The sequence below is a fragment of the Hyla sarda genome, chromosome 8 (genome assembly GCF_029499605.1).
Source record: "Hyla sarda isolate aHylSar1 chromosome 8, aHylSar1.hap1, whole genome shotgun sequence".
Lineage (NCBI taxonomy): Eukaryota > Metazoa > Chordata > Amphibia > Anura > Hylidae > Hyla > Hyla sarda.
In genome coordinates, this window is record NC_079196.1 from 133,884,892 (window position 1) to 133,902,826 (window position 17,935).

The window sequence follows — 17,935 nt, forward strand, 5'->3', positions numbered from 1 at the left end:
GGTAGACCGTTCCATAAATTCACAGTCCTCACGGTAAAGAAGGCGTGTCGCCCCTTGAGACTAAACTTTTTCTACTCCAGACAGAGGGAGTGCCCCCTCGTCCTTTGGGGGGGTTTAACCTGGAACAGTTTTTCTCCATATTTTTTGTATGGGCCATTAATATACTTATATACGTTTATCATATCCCCCCTTGAACGTCTCTTCTCAAGACTAAACAATTGTAACTCCTTTAATCGCTCCTCGATACCATATTAGTTTATTCGCTCGTCTCTGCACCCTTTCCAACTCCGCAGTGTCCCTTTTATGGACAGGTGCCCAAAACTTAACAGCATATTCCAGGTGAGGCCGTACCAATGCTTTATAAAGGGGGAGTATTATGTCCCTGTCCCTTGAGTCCATGCCTCTTTTGATACATGACAATATCCTGCCGGCTTTGGAAGCAGCAGCCTGACATTGCATGCTATTCTGTAGTCTGTGATCTACAAGTACACCCAGATCCTTCTCTACCAGTGACTCTGACAGTTTAATCCCCCCTAAGACATATGATGCATGCATGTTATTAGTACTTTACATTTATCCACATTGAACCTCATTTGCCAAGTGGAGGCCAGACACTTAGTCTATCCAAGTCATCTTGTAACTTATGCACATCCTCTATAGACTGTACCGTGCTACAAAGCTTGGTGTCATCTGCAAAGATAGAAACAGAGCTGTTAATACCATTCTCTATATAATTGATAAATAAATTAAACAACAGCGGGCCCAGTACTGAACCTTGGGGTACACCACTAATAACCGGGGACCAATCAGAGTACGAATCATTGACCACCACTCTCTGGGTACGATCCATGAGCCAGTGTTCAATCCAGTTACAAACTAAAATTTCCAAACCCAAAGACCTTAACTTACCTGTCAGACGTCTATGAGGGACAGTATCAAACGCTTTAGCAAAATCCAGAAACACTATATCCACAGCCATTCCTCTGTCAAGGCTTCTACTCACCTCTTCATAAAAGCAAATTAGATTGGTTTGACAACTTCTATCCTTAGTAAACCCATGCTGGCTATCACTTATAATACAATTATCCCCTATGTATTCCTGTATGTAATCCCTTATAAGTCCTTCAAACAATTTACCCACAATGCACGTTAAACTTACCGGTCTATAGTTTCCTGGGGAAGACCTAGAGCCCTTTTTGAAGATTGGCACCACATTCGCCTTGCGCCAGTCCCTTGGCACAATACCAGACACCAGAGAATCTCTAAATATCATGAACAGGGGTACAGATATTACTGAACTTACCTCTCTAAGAACTTTTGGGTGTAGTCCATCCGGCCCTGGGGATTTGCTTACATTTATATCACTTAACTTACCTTGTACCATCTCTACATTAAGCCAGTTCAGTACATTACATGATGTGTTACCAGCACTGACCTGGCCAATGTCAGCTCCTTTTTCCATAGTGTATACAGAACTAAAGAACCCAGATGTATAGATCAGTATTTCCCAACTAGGGTGCCTCCAGCTGTTGCAAAACTATAACTTTCAGCATGCCTGGACAGCTAAAGGCATATTGGGAGTTAAAGTTTTGCAACAGCTGGAGGCACCCTGGTTGGGAAACTCTGAAATATAAGATAGATAGGAAATATATAGGAGAAAGATAGATCTAGATAGATAGAAAGAAGGGGACAAAGTGCTGTTTAGGAGTCAGTGGGCAGTAAATGGGCAATTTCTCAATGTTTCCTCAGCAGGGTGCCTCCAGCTGTTGCAAAACTACAACTCCAAGCATGCCTGGACAGGCAGAGGCATGCTGGTAGTTGTAGTTTTGGCACAGCTGGAGGAACCCTGCTGAGGAAACATTGAGAAATTGCCCATTTACTGCCCACTGACTCCGAAACAGCACTTTGTCCCCTTCCCTCTTACCCCCAAGAAATTTACCTTATAGATGGTGGCCTCAGCGCGGGCTGGTGTAGGAGTGCGTGCCGCGGTGGAGCAGGAAGCAAAGCATGTGCTCCTGCTCCAATAGCGTTGCAGCCTGGTAGGAAGGGGAGGAGCATCTCTCACCTCCCAGAGAGTCAGTGCGGCCCGGGCACCTGCACTGACAGCCTCAGGCTGAATGTTTTATATTAAGATGGTGCCCCTTCACAGGCTGAAGTGTCCAGCCATCAGTCCATGTCCTACTGTGCTGAGCCGCTGCTGGGGGGTGGAGCTGGGATCCCGGGCCCCTTACTAGGGTACTGGCTGTACCCCCTGACGGCGGCCCCTGGGGAGGGGGGGGGAGCGCAGAAGTCTAAAGTTGATGTTGATTTGTACGCTGTTGATTTGTACGCTTGGAGGAGTGCAGCGCTTCATGCCGCACTCCTCCAAGATAAGAAGCACAAGGGGGTGAGCGCTCTCTGATCTCTGGTGAAGTTTTTTTTTGCGGAGGTCAGAGCTGCGCCCGCCAAGAGAGGCCACTTTGTCTATAGCAAAACCGGCCCTGATTGCCTGAATGACACAGCTTGGAGTTGGCTGATGCACGAGTACACACCAGGGCTTCACAATCCCCCCCCCCCTCCCCCAAAAAAAAAAACAACGTTTTTTGAAATTTTTGAAAAAGATTTTGGATAGCGGGTGCTACCTATGTGAAAATTTTTAATTCCCAGGCCAGGCAGCGCCATCAGTAAACCATATATTGCCTGAATGACACTGCCTGGAGTTGGCTGATGCATGAGGGGACCATTGAAATGTCAGATTTTTTAATTTGAAATTTAAATCAAACTTTGATTGTCCCAGACCCCAGCGTGTGGGTACGAAGGACCAAACCTAACAAGCCTCCACAGGGCTCATGTGGCCGTGAGATGTAGGAGCAACATCTCCATTGCCCTGACCGGCCATTGTTTCCGAGACTTTTCGCCAAGGCAAACCATGTGAAGAACATTGTGTTACCGCCGTGCCCTGCACACATGGTATGCTGAAGGGCCACTGAGACTTGTCCGGTGAGGGGAGGCTTAGGACACAGTGGTGGATGTGGAGGCAGAGTCGCACACTGTCACAGGACCAACGGGCTGACAGAGTGTAGCAGGAAGCAGCATGAGTTCACGAGCATGAGCAGGGCTTCACAATCCCCCCCAAAAAACACAACATTTATAGAAATTTTTGAAAAAGAATTTGGATAGCGGGTGCTAAATTTGAGAAAATTTGAAATTCCCAGTCCCAGCAGCGACATCAGTAAACCATATATTGCCTGAATGACACTGCCTGGAGTTGGCTGATGCATGAGGGGACCATTGAAATGTCAGATTTTTTAATTTGAAATTTAAATCAAACTTTGATTGTCCCAGACCCCAGCGTGTGGGTACGAAGGACCAAACCTAACAAGCCTCCACAGGGCTCATGTGGCCGTGAGATGTAGGAGCAACATCTCCATTGCCCTGACCAGCCATTGTTTCCGAGACTTTTCGCCAAGGCAAACCATGTGAAGAACATTGTGACACCGCCGTGCCCTGCACACATGGTATGCTGAAGGGCCACTGAGACTTGTCCGGTGAGGGGAGGCTTAGGACACAGTGGTGGATGTGGAGGCAGAGTCGCACACTGTCACAGGACCAACGGGCTGACAGAGTGTAGCAGGAAGCAGCATGAGTTCACGAGCATGAGCAGGGCTTCACAATCCCCCCCATAAAACACAACTTTTATAGAAATTTTTGAAAAAGATTTTGGATAGCGGGGTCTACCTATGAGAAAATTTGAAATTCCTAGACCCAGGCCCAGCAGCGGTATCAGTAAACCATATATTGGCTGAATGACACAGCCAGGAGTTGGCTGATTCACGAGTACACAATAGGGCTTCACAATCCCCCCCAAAAAACACAACATTTTTAGAAATTTTTGAAAAAGAATTTGGATAGCGGGTGCTAAATTTGAGAAAATTTGAAATTCCCAGACCCAGTCCCAGCAGCGACATCAGTAAACCATATATTGCCTGAATGACACAGCCTGGAGTTGGCTAATTCATGAGTACACAGCAGGGCTTCACAATCCCCCACAAAAAACACAACATTTTTTGAAATTTTTGAAAAAGATTTTGGATAGCGGGTGCTACCTTTGAGAAAATTTGAAATTCCCAGACCCAGTCCCAGCAGCGGCATTAGTAAACCATATATTGCCTGAATGACACAGCCAGGAGTTGGCTGATTCATGAGTACACAATAGGGCTTCACAATCCCCCCCAAAAAAACACAACATTTTTTTTTTATTTTTGAAAAAGAATTTGGATAGCGGGTGCTACCTTTGAGAAAATTTGAAATTCCCAGACCCAGTCCCAGCAGCGGCATCAGTAAACCATATATTGCCTGAATGACACAGCCTGGAGTTGACTGATTCATGAGTACACAGCAGGGCTTCACAATCCCCCCCAAAAAACTAAATTTTTTGAAATTTTTGAAAAAGATTTTGGATAGCGGGTGCTACCTATGAGAAAATTAGAAATTCCCAGACCCAGGCCCAGCAGCGCCATCCGTAAACCATATATTGCCTGAATGACACAGCCTGGAGTTGGCTGATGCATGAGTACGCAACCAAAGCTTCACAATCCCTAAGTAAAAAGACAAACATTTTTTACGAAAATTTAGGACAGCGGGTGCTATTACCTGAATGACGGAGCAAGGAGTTGGCTGCAGCATGAGGAGACCATTGAAATGTCTGATTTTTCTATTTAAAATTTAAATCAAAATTTGTGTCCCGGACCCCGCGTGTGGGTACAAAGGACCTAATCTCACAAGCACCCACAGGGTGCCATTTTTTGTTTTTGTACCTTTGTTTAAGAACAAGCGCATATCCAAGAGTCCAGAAGACTCTATAAGGCACCGCATGTCTCTACTACCAATTGGATGGTTTAGTGAGGTCCTCGGATCGGCCCCGGCGGGGTAGGCGAAGGCCCTGGCAGAGCACCGAGAATTTAAAGATCATTGTTGAAATTTGCATTAAGCATGTATTCGCTACTGCTAAGCTTCCAAAAATTAAAGGCCCAAGGCCAGAAGGATCAGGGAGGCAATTAGTTCCGGAAAGACACAGTATGAGTCAGGAGCAGTCATTCGCATAACCCCTTACTTTTAAAGATCAATGTTGAAATTTGCATTAAGCATGTATTTAGCTACTGCTAAACATCCAAAAATTTAAAGGCCCAATGCCAGAAGCACCCGTGAGGCAAGTAGTTCCGGAAAGACACAGAATGAGTCAGGAGCAGGCATTCACAGTACCCAAGAGGGTTTCATAACCCCTTACATTTAAAGATCAATGTTGAAATTTGCATTAAGCATCTATTTAGCTACTGCTAAACATCCAAAAATTAAAGGCCCAAGGCCAAAAGCATCAGTGAGGCAAGTAGTTCCTGAAAGACACAGGATGAGTCAGGAGCAGGCATTCGCAGTACCCAAGATAACCCTAATTGATAACTCAAGAGGTTTTCATAACCATAATTGGGAAGTGTTGGTGTAGCAGCATGGTCAATCTACTCTGAGGCATCTGGCATTGGTGGCTGGAAATCCTGGCTGATCCATCCCTGATTAGAGGGAGGAAAAACTGAGGACAAACGTCAGTCTCTCCACATTTTTAGTGGACAGACGAGTTCACCTTGGGGTGACTATGGCTCCGGCCGCACTAAACACCCGCTCTGATGGCACATTACTGGCCGGGCAGGACAGCTTTTCCAGGGCAAACTCTGCTAGTTGCGGCCATAAATCAAGTTTGGCTGTCCAGAAGTCCAGCGGATCTTCAATGTTTGTTGGCATGGCCATGTCAAGGTATGCCACCACCTGCTGGTTCAGGTCCTACTCCATGTCTACCTGCTGCTGATGAGTTGCTTCACTATGCGGGTGAAGAAAGCTAAAGTATAAGTAAAAATTGCACTCCAACAACCCAATTGTGTTCCAATTAAATACTTTTTACTTCACATGTCAGTCTTCATAATAAAAACTCTTTTGTACATGGATATAGTACACATGAACAAAATGAATATTCACCCAGTGCTTTCAGTCGCTGATACAAGTACGCAGCTGTTGGTTCAACCTTCCATGCCCCAGCCGGAGCTTTATCTTGGAGTGTCCATTATAGCTGCAACCTTGCTTGACTCTGGAACAGCGTCTGGCAGCTCACCGGCAGGTGAGCTTGATTGGGGACGTTTCAGGATCTCTCTCTTTCTCAAGCCTAACGTGAATACACCCACCACCACAATTTATGGACCAACAAGTCCCGCGAGATTTCACATCTACAGGTTAAAATCATATAGAATAATTACACATAGTAATCAACGGTTTTACTCACATCTATACATCGGAACAGCATAGACAATATTGCACAATAAAGAATACTACAAAAATACATTAAAATTAAAATTTTCATTAATCCCATTTAGGGACATAGCATTCAGCCTAGTAATCCAAAATACCTCCGATTCAGTAACCTCTTCTTAATTTCACTATCCAGAGTTCCACTAACCTCCTCTAGCACCATCCATCTTACATCACATACTTGATGTGGATTTTCTGCAAAGTGTTTTGCTAAACTGGTTTCCCAATGTTTAGTGTTGCCTTTTTCTTTCTCTTGTTCTTTTTGTGTTCCTTTTTTAATCATATTTCGAATAGTACTTTTATGCTCATTTATACGTATTTTAATTGACCTGGATGTTCGGCCTATATAAATCTTGCCACATGGGCATTTAATAAGATACACAACTTGTTTTGTGTCACACGTATACCATCCATGTAACGGGTACCCAAGCAAACATTTTTAAGAACCAGAAAAAATGGAACATTCCCCTGTGGATCGTGTCAAAACTGCAGTGGAATTATTAAAGGTGACACAATATCCTATGAAGGGTACTGAGATTCCCATACATGGAAGCTATACTCCGATTTCTTTAAGAATGAACTTTAGCAGTTCCTCCCCTGTGTGACTCCGTTCGCCAAGGCAAACCATGTGAAGAACAGCTTGACACCGCCGTGCCCTACACACATGGTACGATGAAGGGCCATCGAGATTTGGACGTGCAGTGGAGGCCGAGGACACGGTGGAGGATGAGGAGGCTGTGTCGCACACTGTAACAGGACCAACTGCCTGAGAGCGAGAGCGTGGAGGAGGAAGCGGTGTGACCTGTTCAAGTTGCTGTTGTGGCTGTGCAGGAACCACATTTACCCAGTGGGCCGTAAAAGACAAGTATTGTCCCTGCCCATAGTTACAGCTCCACACGTCGGCGCTGACCTGCACTTTTGAACACACCGACAGGCTCAAGGACTGGCCCACCTTCTCTTGTACAAACTTATGCAGGGCTGGTACTACCTTCTTCGCAAAGAAATTACGGGTTGGGACTCTCCACCTCGGCTCGGCACAAGTAATCAATTCTCTGACAGGTGCAGAGTCCACCACTTGAAAATGGAGGGACTGCAGCACCAGCAACTTGGACAGTAGCACATTCAACTTCTGCACCGTTGGATGAGTGGGTGCATACTGTTGTCTCTTGGACATGGCTTTGCCGATGGATTGTTGGCAGAACGGCTGACTAAAAGTGGGAGAAGCAGGAGCGACAGAAGGAGGGTTTGACACACAGCTTCCTTCAGCTGAGGTGGTGGAGCCTTGGCTGGATGAAGGAGGGAGCGGATGGCAACTGGGTGATGCAGCAGGCTGGACCACTACAATGGAGCCACGGTTTATTTTTGTAAAACACCAGCTGGTGAGTATGTATGGTGATGTAGGTATGCGGTATGCACTTATGAGGGCAGTAATATGCGCAACTATACGCAGAAAAAATTCTTTATATTTGTAAAACACCAGCCGGTGAATACTATTGTTTCGAGTTTCACAGTATGTAGACCCTTGACAGATTAACAGGTACAAAATGGTACAATACTGGATGTACATATGCGGTATGCACTGATGAGGGCAGTAATATGCGCAACTATACGCAGAAAAAATTCTGTATTTTTGTAAAACACCAGCTGATGAGTACTATTGTTTGGACTATCACAGTATGTAGCCCCTTGACAGATTAACAGGTACAAAAAGGTACAATACTTGAATGTACGTATGCGGTATGCACTGATGAGGGCAGTAATATGCGCAACTATAGGCAGAAAAAAAATCTGTATTTTAGTAAAACACCAGCCGGTGAGTACTATTGTTTGGACTATTACAGTATGTAGCCCCTTGACAGATTAACAGGTACAAAATGGTACAATACTTGGATGTACGTATGCGGTAGGCACTGATGAGGGCAGTAATATGCGCAACTATACGCAGAAAAAATTCTGTATTTTTGTAAAACACCAACCGGTGAATACTATTGTTTCGAGTTTCACAGTATGTAGGCCCATGACAGATTAACAGGTACAAAATGGTACAATACTTGGATGTACGTATGCGGTATGCACTTATGAGGGCAGTAATATGCAAAACTATACGCAGAAAAAATTCAGTATTTTAGTAGAACACCAGCCGGTGAGTACTATTGTTTGGACTATCATAGTATGTAGCCCCTTGACAGATTAACAGGTACAAAATGGTACAATACTTGGATGTACCTATGCGGTATGCACTGATGAGGGCAGTAATATGCGCAACTATACGCAGAAAAAAATCTGTATTTTAGTAAAACACCAACCGGTGAGTACTATTGTTTGGACTATCACAGTATGTAGCCCCTTGACAGATTAACAGGTACAAAATGGTACAATACTTGGCTGTACGTATGCGTTATGCACTGATGAGGGCAGTAATGTGCAACTATACGCAGAAAAAATCGGTATTTTTGTAAAACACCAGCCGGTGAATACTATTGTTTCGAGTTTCACAGTATGTAGGCCCTTGACAGATTAACAGGTACAAAATGGTACAATACTTGGATGTACGTATGCGGTATGCACTGATGAGGGCAGTAATATGCGCAACTATACGCAGAAAAAAATCTGTATTTTAGTAAAACACCAGCCGGTGAGTACTATTGTTTGGACTATCACAGTATGTAGCCCCTTGACAGATTAACAGTTACAAAATGGTACAATACTTGGATGTACATATGCGGTATGCACTGATGAGGGCAGTAATATGCGTAACTATACACAGAAAAAATTCTGTATTTTTGTAAAACACCAGCCGGTGAATACTATTGTTTCGAGTTTCACAGTATGTAGACCCTTGACATATTAACAGGTACAAAATGGTACAATACTTGGATGTACATATGCGGCATGCACTGATAAGGGCAGTAATATGCGCAACTATATACAGAAAAAAATCTGTATTTTTGTAAAACACCAGCCGGTGAGTACTATTGTTTGAACTATCACAGTATGTAGCCCCTTGACAGATTAACAGGTACAAAAAGGTACAATACCTGGATGTACGTATGCGGTATGCACTGATGAGGGCAGTAATATGCGTAACTATACGCAGAAAAAAATTCTGTATTTTTGTAAAACACCAGCCAGTGAATACTATTGTTTCGAGTTTCACAGTGTGTAGGCCCTTGACAGATTAACAGGTACAAAAAGGTACAATACTTGGATGTACGTATGCGGTATGCACTGATGAGGGCAGTAATGTGCAACTATACGCAGAAAAAATTCAGCATTTTTGTAAAACACCAGCCGGTGAATACTATTGTTTCGAGTTTCACAGTATGTAGGCCCTTGACAGATTAACAGGTACAAAATGATACAATACTTGGATGTACCTATGCGGTATGCACTGATGAGGGCAGTAATATGCGCAACTATATGCAGAAAAAAATCTGTATTTTAGTAAAACACCAACCGGTGAGTACTATAGTTTGGACTATCACATTATGTAGCCCCTTGACAGATTAACAGGTACAAAATGGTACAATACTTGGATGTACATATGCGGTATGCACTGATGAGGGCAGTAATGTACAACTATACGCAGAAAAATATCGGTATTTTTGTAAAACACCAGCCGGTGAATACTATTGTTTCGAGTTTCACAGTATGTAGGCCCTTGACAGATTAACAGGTACAAAATGGTACAATACTTGGATGTATGTATGCGGTATGCACTGATGAGGACAGTAATATGCGCAACTATACGCAGAAAAAAATCAGTATTTTAGTAAAACACCAACCGGTGAATACTATTGTTTCGAGTTTCACAGTATGTAGGCCCTTGACAGATTAACAGGTACAAAATGGTACAATACTTGGATGTATGTATGCGGTATGCACTGATGAGGACAGTAATATGCGCAACTACACGCAGAAAAAATTCAGTATTTTAGTAAAACACCAACCGGTGAATACTATTGTTTGGACTATCACAGTATGTAGCCCCTTGACAGATTAACAGTTACAAAATGGTACAATACTTGGATGTACGTATGCGGTATGCACTGATGAGGGCAGTAATATGCGTAACTATACACAGAAATTCTGTATTTTTGTAAAACACCAGCCGGTGAATACTATTGTTTCGAGTTTCACAGTATGTAGACCCTTGACATATTAACAGGTACAAAATGGTACAATACTTGGATGTACATATGCGGCATGCACTGATGAGGGCAGTAATATGCGCAACTATATGCAGAAAAAAATCTGTATTTTTGTAAAACACCAGCCGGTGAGTACTATTATTTGAACTATCACAGTATGTAGCCCCTTCACAGATTAACAGGTACAAAAAGGTACAATACCTGGATGTACGTATGCGGTATGCACTGATGAGGGCAGTAATATGCGTAACTATACGCAGAAAAAATTCTGTATTTTTGTAAAACACCAGCCGGTGAATACTATTGTTTCGAGTTTCACAGTATGTAGGCCCTTGACAGATTAACAGGTACAAAAAGGTACAATACTTGGATGTACGTATGCGGTATGCACTGATGAGGGCAGTAATGTGCAACTATACACAGAAAAAATTCTGTATTTTTGTAAAACACCAGCCGGTGAATACTATTGTTTCGAGTTTCACAGTATGTAGACCCTTGACAGATTAACAGGTACAAAATGGTACAATACTTGGATGTACATATGCGGTATGCACTGATGAGGGCAGTAATATGTGCAACTATATGCAGAAAAAAATCTGTATTTTTGTAAAACACCAGCCGGTGAGTACTATGGTTTGGACTATCACAGTATGTAGCCCCTTGACAGATTAACAGGTACAAAAAGGTACAATACTTGGATATACGTATGCGGTATGCACTGATGAGGGCAGTAATATGCGCAACTATACGCAGAAAAAAATCTGTATTTTAGTAAAACACCAGCCGATGAGTACTATTGTTTGGACTATCACAGTATGTAGCCCTTTGACAGATTATCAGGTACAAAATGGTACAATACTTGGATGTAAGTATGCGGTATGCACTGATGAGGGCAGAAATATGCGCAACAATACGCTGAGAAAACTCTGTATTTTTGTAACACACCAGCCGGTGAGTACTATTGTTTGGACTATCACAGTATGTAGCCCCTTGACAGATTAACAGGTACAAAATGGTACAATACTTGGATGTACGTATGCGGTATGCACTGATGAGGGCAATATGTGCAACAATACGCAGAAAAAATACGTATTTTTTGAAAACACCAGCAGGTGATTACTTTTGCCAGGAGTCAGGACTTTCCCTGTATCTAGACTTGTTACAGATACAGAATAGTAGACTGCTTTGATGTAGGCATGTGTTATGCACGTATGATGGCACTACAGTCTGCTGAAAAATAACGTATTTGTCAACAGCAGCAGGACCCAACAGTGCAGCACCACAAAAAAAAAAAATGATGTATATATATATATATATATATATATATATATATATATAAATACAGGGATTAAACCCTAAATTGCACTCTGTCACAAAATTGATGACAATGATTTGTGGAGCAAAATAAAAAAACGCTGAATTGCACTGAAAATTTAGGAGATAAGATGCTTCATAAAGTTCAGGCAGCTTGTGGATATGTATGAGGAAGCTAACAGCTCTCTGCCCCACTCTGCTGCAATGCTCATTAACGTGAATAAGAGGTTTAGATATCAATGATCCTTCTCAGTGAGAACAGCAAAGCACTCTGCACTCCTGTCTTTCCTCAATGCTGATGTGACTAGCAGTTGCAGTGGTACGCTGTGGTATAAGCTATCACACACACGCAGTCCCGTCCTCTCTATCTGAGTGCATAGATGAAATGAAGAGAGGCAAGATGGCTGCCGATTATATAGGGCTGTGAAATCACAGGGGTCAATGAACACTGATAGGCTGCATCTCACATGTGATTCAGGGTCAGCCCGCCTACCTTCATTCCCACCGCTGTTTCCCGCCCTGCCATAATCCCCTGCCCCATGTACTCACATGTGGATCTGCCATTTTAGGTCTCCAATAGCCTGGAACGCTGTAAAATGGAGTTTAAGCAATTCGTGCTATAGAATCACGGCAATATTCGCATTAGTTGCGAATCAAATTTTTCATGAAATACGTAATGAATTCGGGTTCGTCAGCTTCGGTTCGCTCATCTCTAATGTTGATATTAGGCAAACATAGTATGTAGAGATGAGCGAATTGAAGTTGACGAACCCAAATTCGTTACGAATTTCATGAAAAATTCGATTCGCAACAAATACGAATATCGGCGCGATTCTATCGCTTCATTAAACTCCATTTTACAGCGTTCCAGGCTATTGGAGACCTAAGATGGCAGATCCACATGTGAGTACATGGGGCAGGGGATTATGGGAGGGCGGGAAACAGCAGCGGGAATGAAGGTAGGCGGACTGACCCTGAATCACATGTGAGATGCAGCCTATCAGTGTTCACTGACCCCTGTGATGTCACAGCCCCTTTATAATCGGCGGCCATCTTGCCTCTCTTCATTTCATCTATGCACTCAGATGGAGAGGACGGGACTGCGTGTGTGTGAATAGCTCATACCACAGCGTTACACTGCAACTGCTAGTCACATCAGCATTAGGGAAAGACAGGAGTGCAGAGTGCTTTGCTGTTACACTGAGAAGGATCATTGATAGCTAAACCTCCTATTCACGTTATTGAGCATTGCAGCAGAGAGGGGCAGATAGCTGTCAGCTGCCTCATACAGATCTCCAAGCTGCATGAACTTTCAGAAGCATCTTATCTCCTCATTTTCAGCCCAATTGAGTTTATTTTTTATTTGCTCCACAAATCTTCTGCTGCTCAGAATTGTGTGACAGAGGGCAATTTAGGTTTTAATCCCTGGATTTTTTTTTTGTGGAGCTGCACTGTTGGGTCCTGCTGCTGTTCAGGTCTCTGTGCTAAATTCAGTGTTATACCACACGTTATACACCTGCTGGTGTATGGAAAAAAAAGTTTTTCCTGCGTACAAATACACTTAACAGTGCCCTTATCATTGCAAAGGGCCTACATACAAGCAAATAGCGTGACATATACCACCTTTTTTTCTGTCTCTGTGCTAAATTCAGTGTTATACCACACGTTATACACCTGCTGGTGTATGGAAAAAAAAGTTTTTCCTGCGTACAAATACACTTAACAGTGCCCTTATCATTGCAAAGGGCCTACATACAAGCAAATAGCGTGACATATACCACCTTTTTTTCTATCTCTGTGCTAAATTCAGTGTTATACCACACGTTATACACCTGCCGGTGTATTAAAGAAAAAAAAGAAAGTTTTTCCTGCGTACAGATATGCTTAACAGTGCGCTCATCATTGCAAAGGGCATACATACAACCAAGTAGTGTACTATTTAGTACCTGTATTTCTGTCTCAGTGCTAAATTCAGTGCTATTCCACACATTAGTATACACCGGCTGGTGTATACAACAAAAAATAGTTTTTTTCTGCGTATAAATACGCTTAACAGTGCGCTCATCATTGCAAAGGGCATAGATAGAACCAAGTAGTGTACTATTTACTACCTGTTATTCTGTCTCTGTGCTAAATTCAGTGCTATTCCACACATTAGTATACACCTGCTGGTGTATTTAAAAAATAAAAAGTGTTTTTTCTGCGTAGAAATACGCATACCAGTGCGCTCATCATTGCAAAGGGCATACACACAACAAAGGAGTGTACTATTTAGTAACTTTTATTCTGTCTAGGGCCTATATACTTTGAAAGGACAGCCGTGGACAAACTTAGTGCGTTTATGAGGGTATAGAACAGCAGCAGGCGATTGCCTGCTGCTGTTCTATACCCTCATAAAGGCACTAAGTATGTCAGGCAGGGAAGTGCCAGGACGTGCACAGAGAAGGGCCAAGGCCTACATACGTCAGGCAGAGTTGGCAGCAGACTTGGGGCGAGTGGCAGCAGGAGTCGCAGCAATAGGCCTGAGCTCCCGTTAACACCCAGCGGTCGTGTCGTCGACCCATCTCTCCTCGTCAATTGGTTTGCACACTCATCCCCATCATCACAAGCGACATGTGACAACCCCAGTCAAGAGTCAGTGGGTTCCTCAGACACAACCCTCAGTTGGCATGGCCAGGGAGCAGTCCCCGTAATCCCATTGTCTTTGTCCTATGCTGTTCCCTCTCCCAAAGAAGTGTATCTCATGCTTTGGGTTCAGCTCCACTATTTACTGAGGACGATCCAATTGAGGACAGTCAGCAGCTAATGGGCAGCCAAGAATGTGAGGAGACATGTGTCGCTTATTCCGCAAGGTGGGCACGTAGTGATGCGGAGAGTGACGTGGGAGGTGGTGTTTCAATTGTTCAGGGTCCTGAGGCAGACACTGTTGTGGAACACGAGGAGGACATCAGTGACGTGCACACGTCTTTTGATGATGATGATGATGATGAAGCAGATCGCAATTTGGAGCCGGGTGCAGAAGCCGGGGCTTCATCATCATCAGGAGAAGAGATTTGCTCTTTGTCTATGAGGCAGCAAGGCGGTAGCACGGGAGGTAGTGGAACATGGTTTCCTGGAGATGGCGCCAATAGCAGTGAAATAGTGCGGACTGAGGCAGGGAAAATCAGCTACTCTGCGGGGACAGTGAACTTCTTGACAACCAGATTTAACACGTGTGCCATGGAGGGCGAATGGTTCACACTTCCTTGTCGCAGCGCGGCCACAATGTTCTTCCCATTGTTGGTCACCATGGTTCCTCATTCCAGACTTCGTGGAGTAAGACATACTCGGATTTCTTCCCTAATGAACTTCAGCAGTTCCTCCCCTGTGTGACTCCGTTCGCCAAGGCAAACCATGTGAAGGACGGCTTGACACTGCTGTGCCCTACACACGTGGTACGATGAAGGGGCCATCGAGATTTGGACGTGCAGTGGAGGCCGAGGACCCGGGGGAGGAGGAGGAGGAGGCGCACACTGTAAAAGGACCAACTGCCTGGGAGCGAGAGCATGGAGGAGGAAGTGGTGTGACCTGTCCAAGTTGCTGTTGTGGCTGTGCAGAAACAACATTTACCCAGTGGGCCATAAAAGACATGTATTGTCCCTGCCCGTAGTTACAGCTCCACATGTCGGCGCTGACGTGCACTTTTGAACACACAGACAGGCTCAAGGACTGGCCCACCTTCTCTTGTACAAACTTATGCAGGGCTGGTACTGCCCTCTTCGCAAAGAAATGACGGCTTGGGACTCTCCACCTCGGCTCGGCACAAGCCATCAATTCCCTGAAAGCTGCAGAGTCCACCAGTTGGAAAGGGAGGACATGGCTTGGACCAGCAACTTGGACATGGCTTCACCGATCGATTGTTGTCGGAATGGCTGACTACGAGCGGAAGAAGCAGGAGCGCAAGAAGGAGGGTTTGACACAATGCTCCCTTCGGTTGAGGTGGTGGAGCCTTGGCTGGATAACGGAGGAAGCAGATGGCCACTGGGTGATGCGGCAGGCTAGACCACTACATCGGAGCAACGGTTAGCCCAGGCCGCTTTATGGTGGTGAATCATGTCTTGACGCAGGGCCGTGGTGCCGAGATTGGGACCCTGGCACCGCTTCACTTTCTGCCGACAGATTTTGCATCTGACTACGCTAAGATCCTCCGGATTCATTATCAAATCACTCATTCCCCATCTTTTGCCCTTCTGCTTCCTCCTCCACTCTCTCGCTCCCAGGCAGTTGGTCCTTTTACAGTGTGTGCCCTACACACGTGGTACGATGTCAAACCGTAACACAGGTGTCCTAAGGCGAGCTCAGGGAGGACAGAAGTCCTCCCTGAGCTTGCCTTAGGACACCTGCGTTACGGTTTGACATTGTACCACGTGTGTAGGGCACAGCGGTGTAAAGCCGTCCTTCACATGGTTTGCCTTGGCGAATGGAGTCACATAGGGGAGGAACTGCTGAAGTTCATTAGGGAAGAAATCCGAGTATGTCTTACTCCACGAAATCTGGAAAGAGGAACCATGGTGACCAACAATGGGAAGAACATTGTGGCCATGCTGCGACAAGGAAGTGTGAACCATTCGCCCTGCATGGCACACATGTTGAATCTGGTTGTCAAGAAGTTCATCAAGTCTTCACCCCATTTGCAAGATGTCCTGACAATGGCAAGGAAACTGTGCATGCACTTCAGCCACTTGTACACCGCCAAGCACACTTTGCTTGAGCTGCAGCGTCAGAACGGTATCCCACCACATAGTCTCATTTGTGATGTTGCCACACGTTGGAATTCCACTCTCCATATGTTGGACAGACTATACGAACAAAGAAAAGCCATCACAGATTTTTTGATGATACAAGCAGATAGGAGTACTCCCCTGAGTAACCTCAATGTGAACGAGTGGCAGCTCATATGTGACACCTGTTGTTTGCTGAGGCCCTGTGAGGAAGCCACATTTTTTGTTAGTCGCTCGAATTACACCAGGAACTACGTACTTCCACTCCTACATTTACTCCAAAAAAGATTGAAAACATGGCTGGTCACGGCAATGGAGACATTGCACCTACATCAGAAGGCGGGGGATGAACTGGAGGAGGATGATGAAGGGCAGAGCGGAGCACAGTTTATGGTGGATGAGATGGACGGTGTTTCTGGTCATTGGACAGGAGAGGAGGAGCAGGAGCAGCCAGAGGAGCTGGAGGTTTATTACGAGGGAGGCGAGTGTATTCTGTAACCAGTATCCTCCTATTGTAATTAATAGTGACCCAGACACACCGTGGCAGTATGCAGTGGAGATGGGGGCAGGTAGTCCCAGCGAGTCACTGTCACAAATGGCACATTGTCAAAATTCGTCAGCGCGATGACTTCTGGATCTCCACCTTATTAGACCTTCGCTACCGGCCCAGAATGGGGGCCTTTTTTACACCCACTGAGATGGAGGACAAACTGACCTACTTCAGGGAGCTTGTACGTAGTCGGTTGGCCCGATACCTATCGGCCACATGGTCCATCCACTCGCAGGTCTGACTTGGGGGGCCCTCTGCGCTCACCTTCCACTGCCACGGCTGCTGGGGAGGGGTGGCAGGAGGAGTATCGTCTCAATCAGCAGCAGCCTGAGTCTACAGTCACTGATGAGTAGCTTCCTTCAGCCGCATAGTGAAGCTACTCATCAGCAGCAGGTGGACATGGAGCAGGACCTGAACCAGCAGGTGGTGGCTTACCTCGACATGACCCTGCCAACAACCGTTGAAGATCCGCTGGACTTCTGGGCAGCCGAACTCGATTTATGGCCGCAACTAGCGGAGTTTGCCCTGGAAAAGCTGTCCTGCCCGGCCAGTAGTGTGCCATCAGAGCAGGCGTTTAGTGCAGCCGGGGCCATAGTCACCCCAAGGCGAACTCGTCTGTCCACTAAAAATGTGGAGAGACTGACGTTTGTCAAGATGAATCAGGGACGGATCAGCCAGGATTTCTAGCCACCAATGACAGATGGGTCTGAGTAGATTGACCATGCTCCTACAACAGCATTTTCTCTATTGTGGTTGGTTATGACACCCTCTGGGGCAGACCTGGACATTGTACGGCCCGCTTGCCACATACATTTGATTGGCTTTGACCG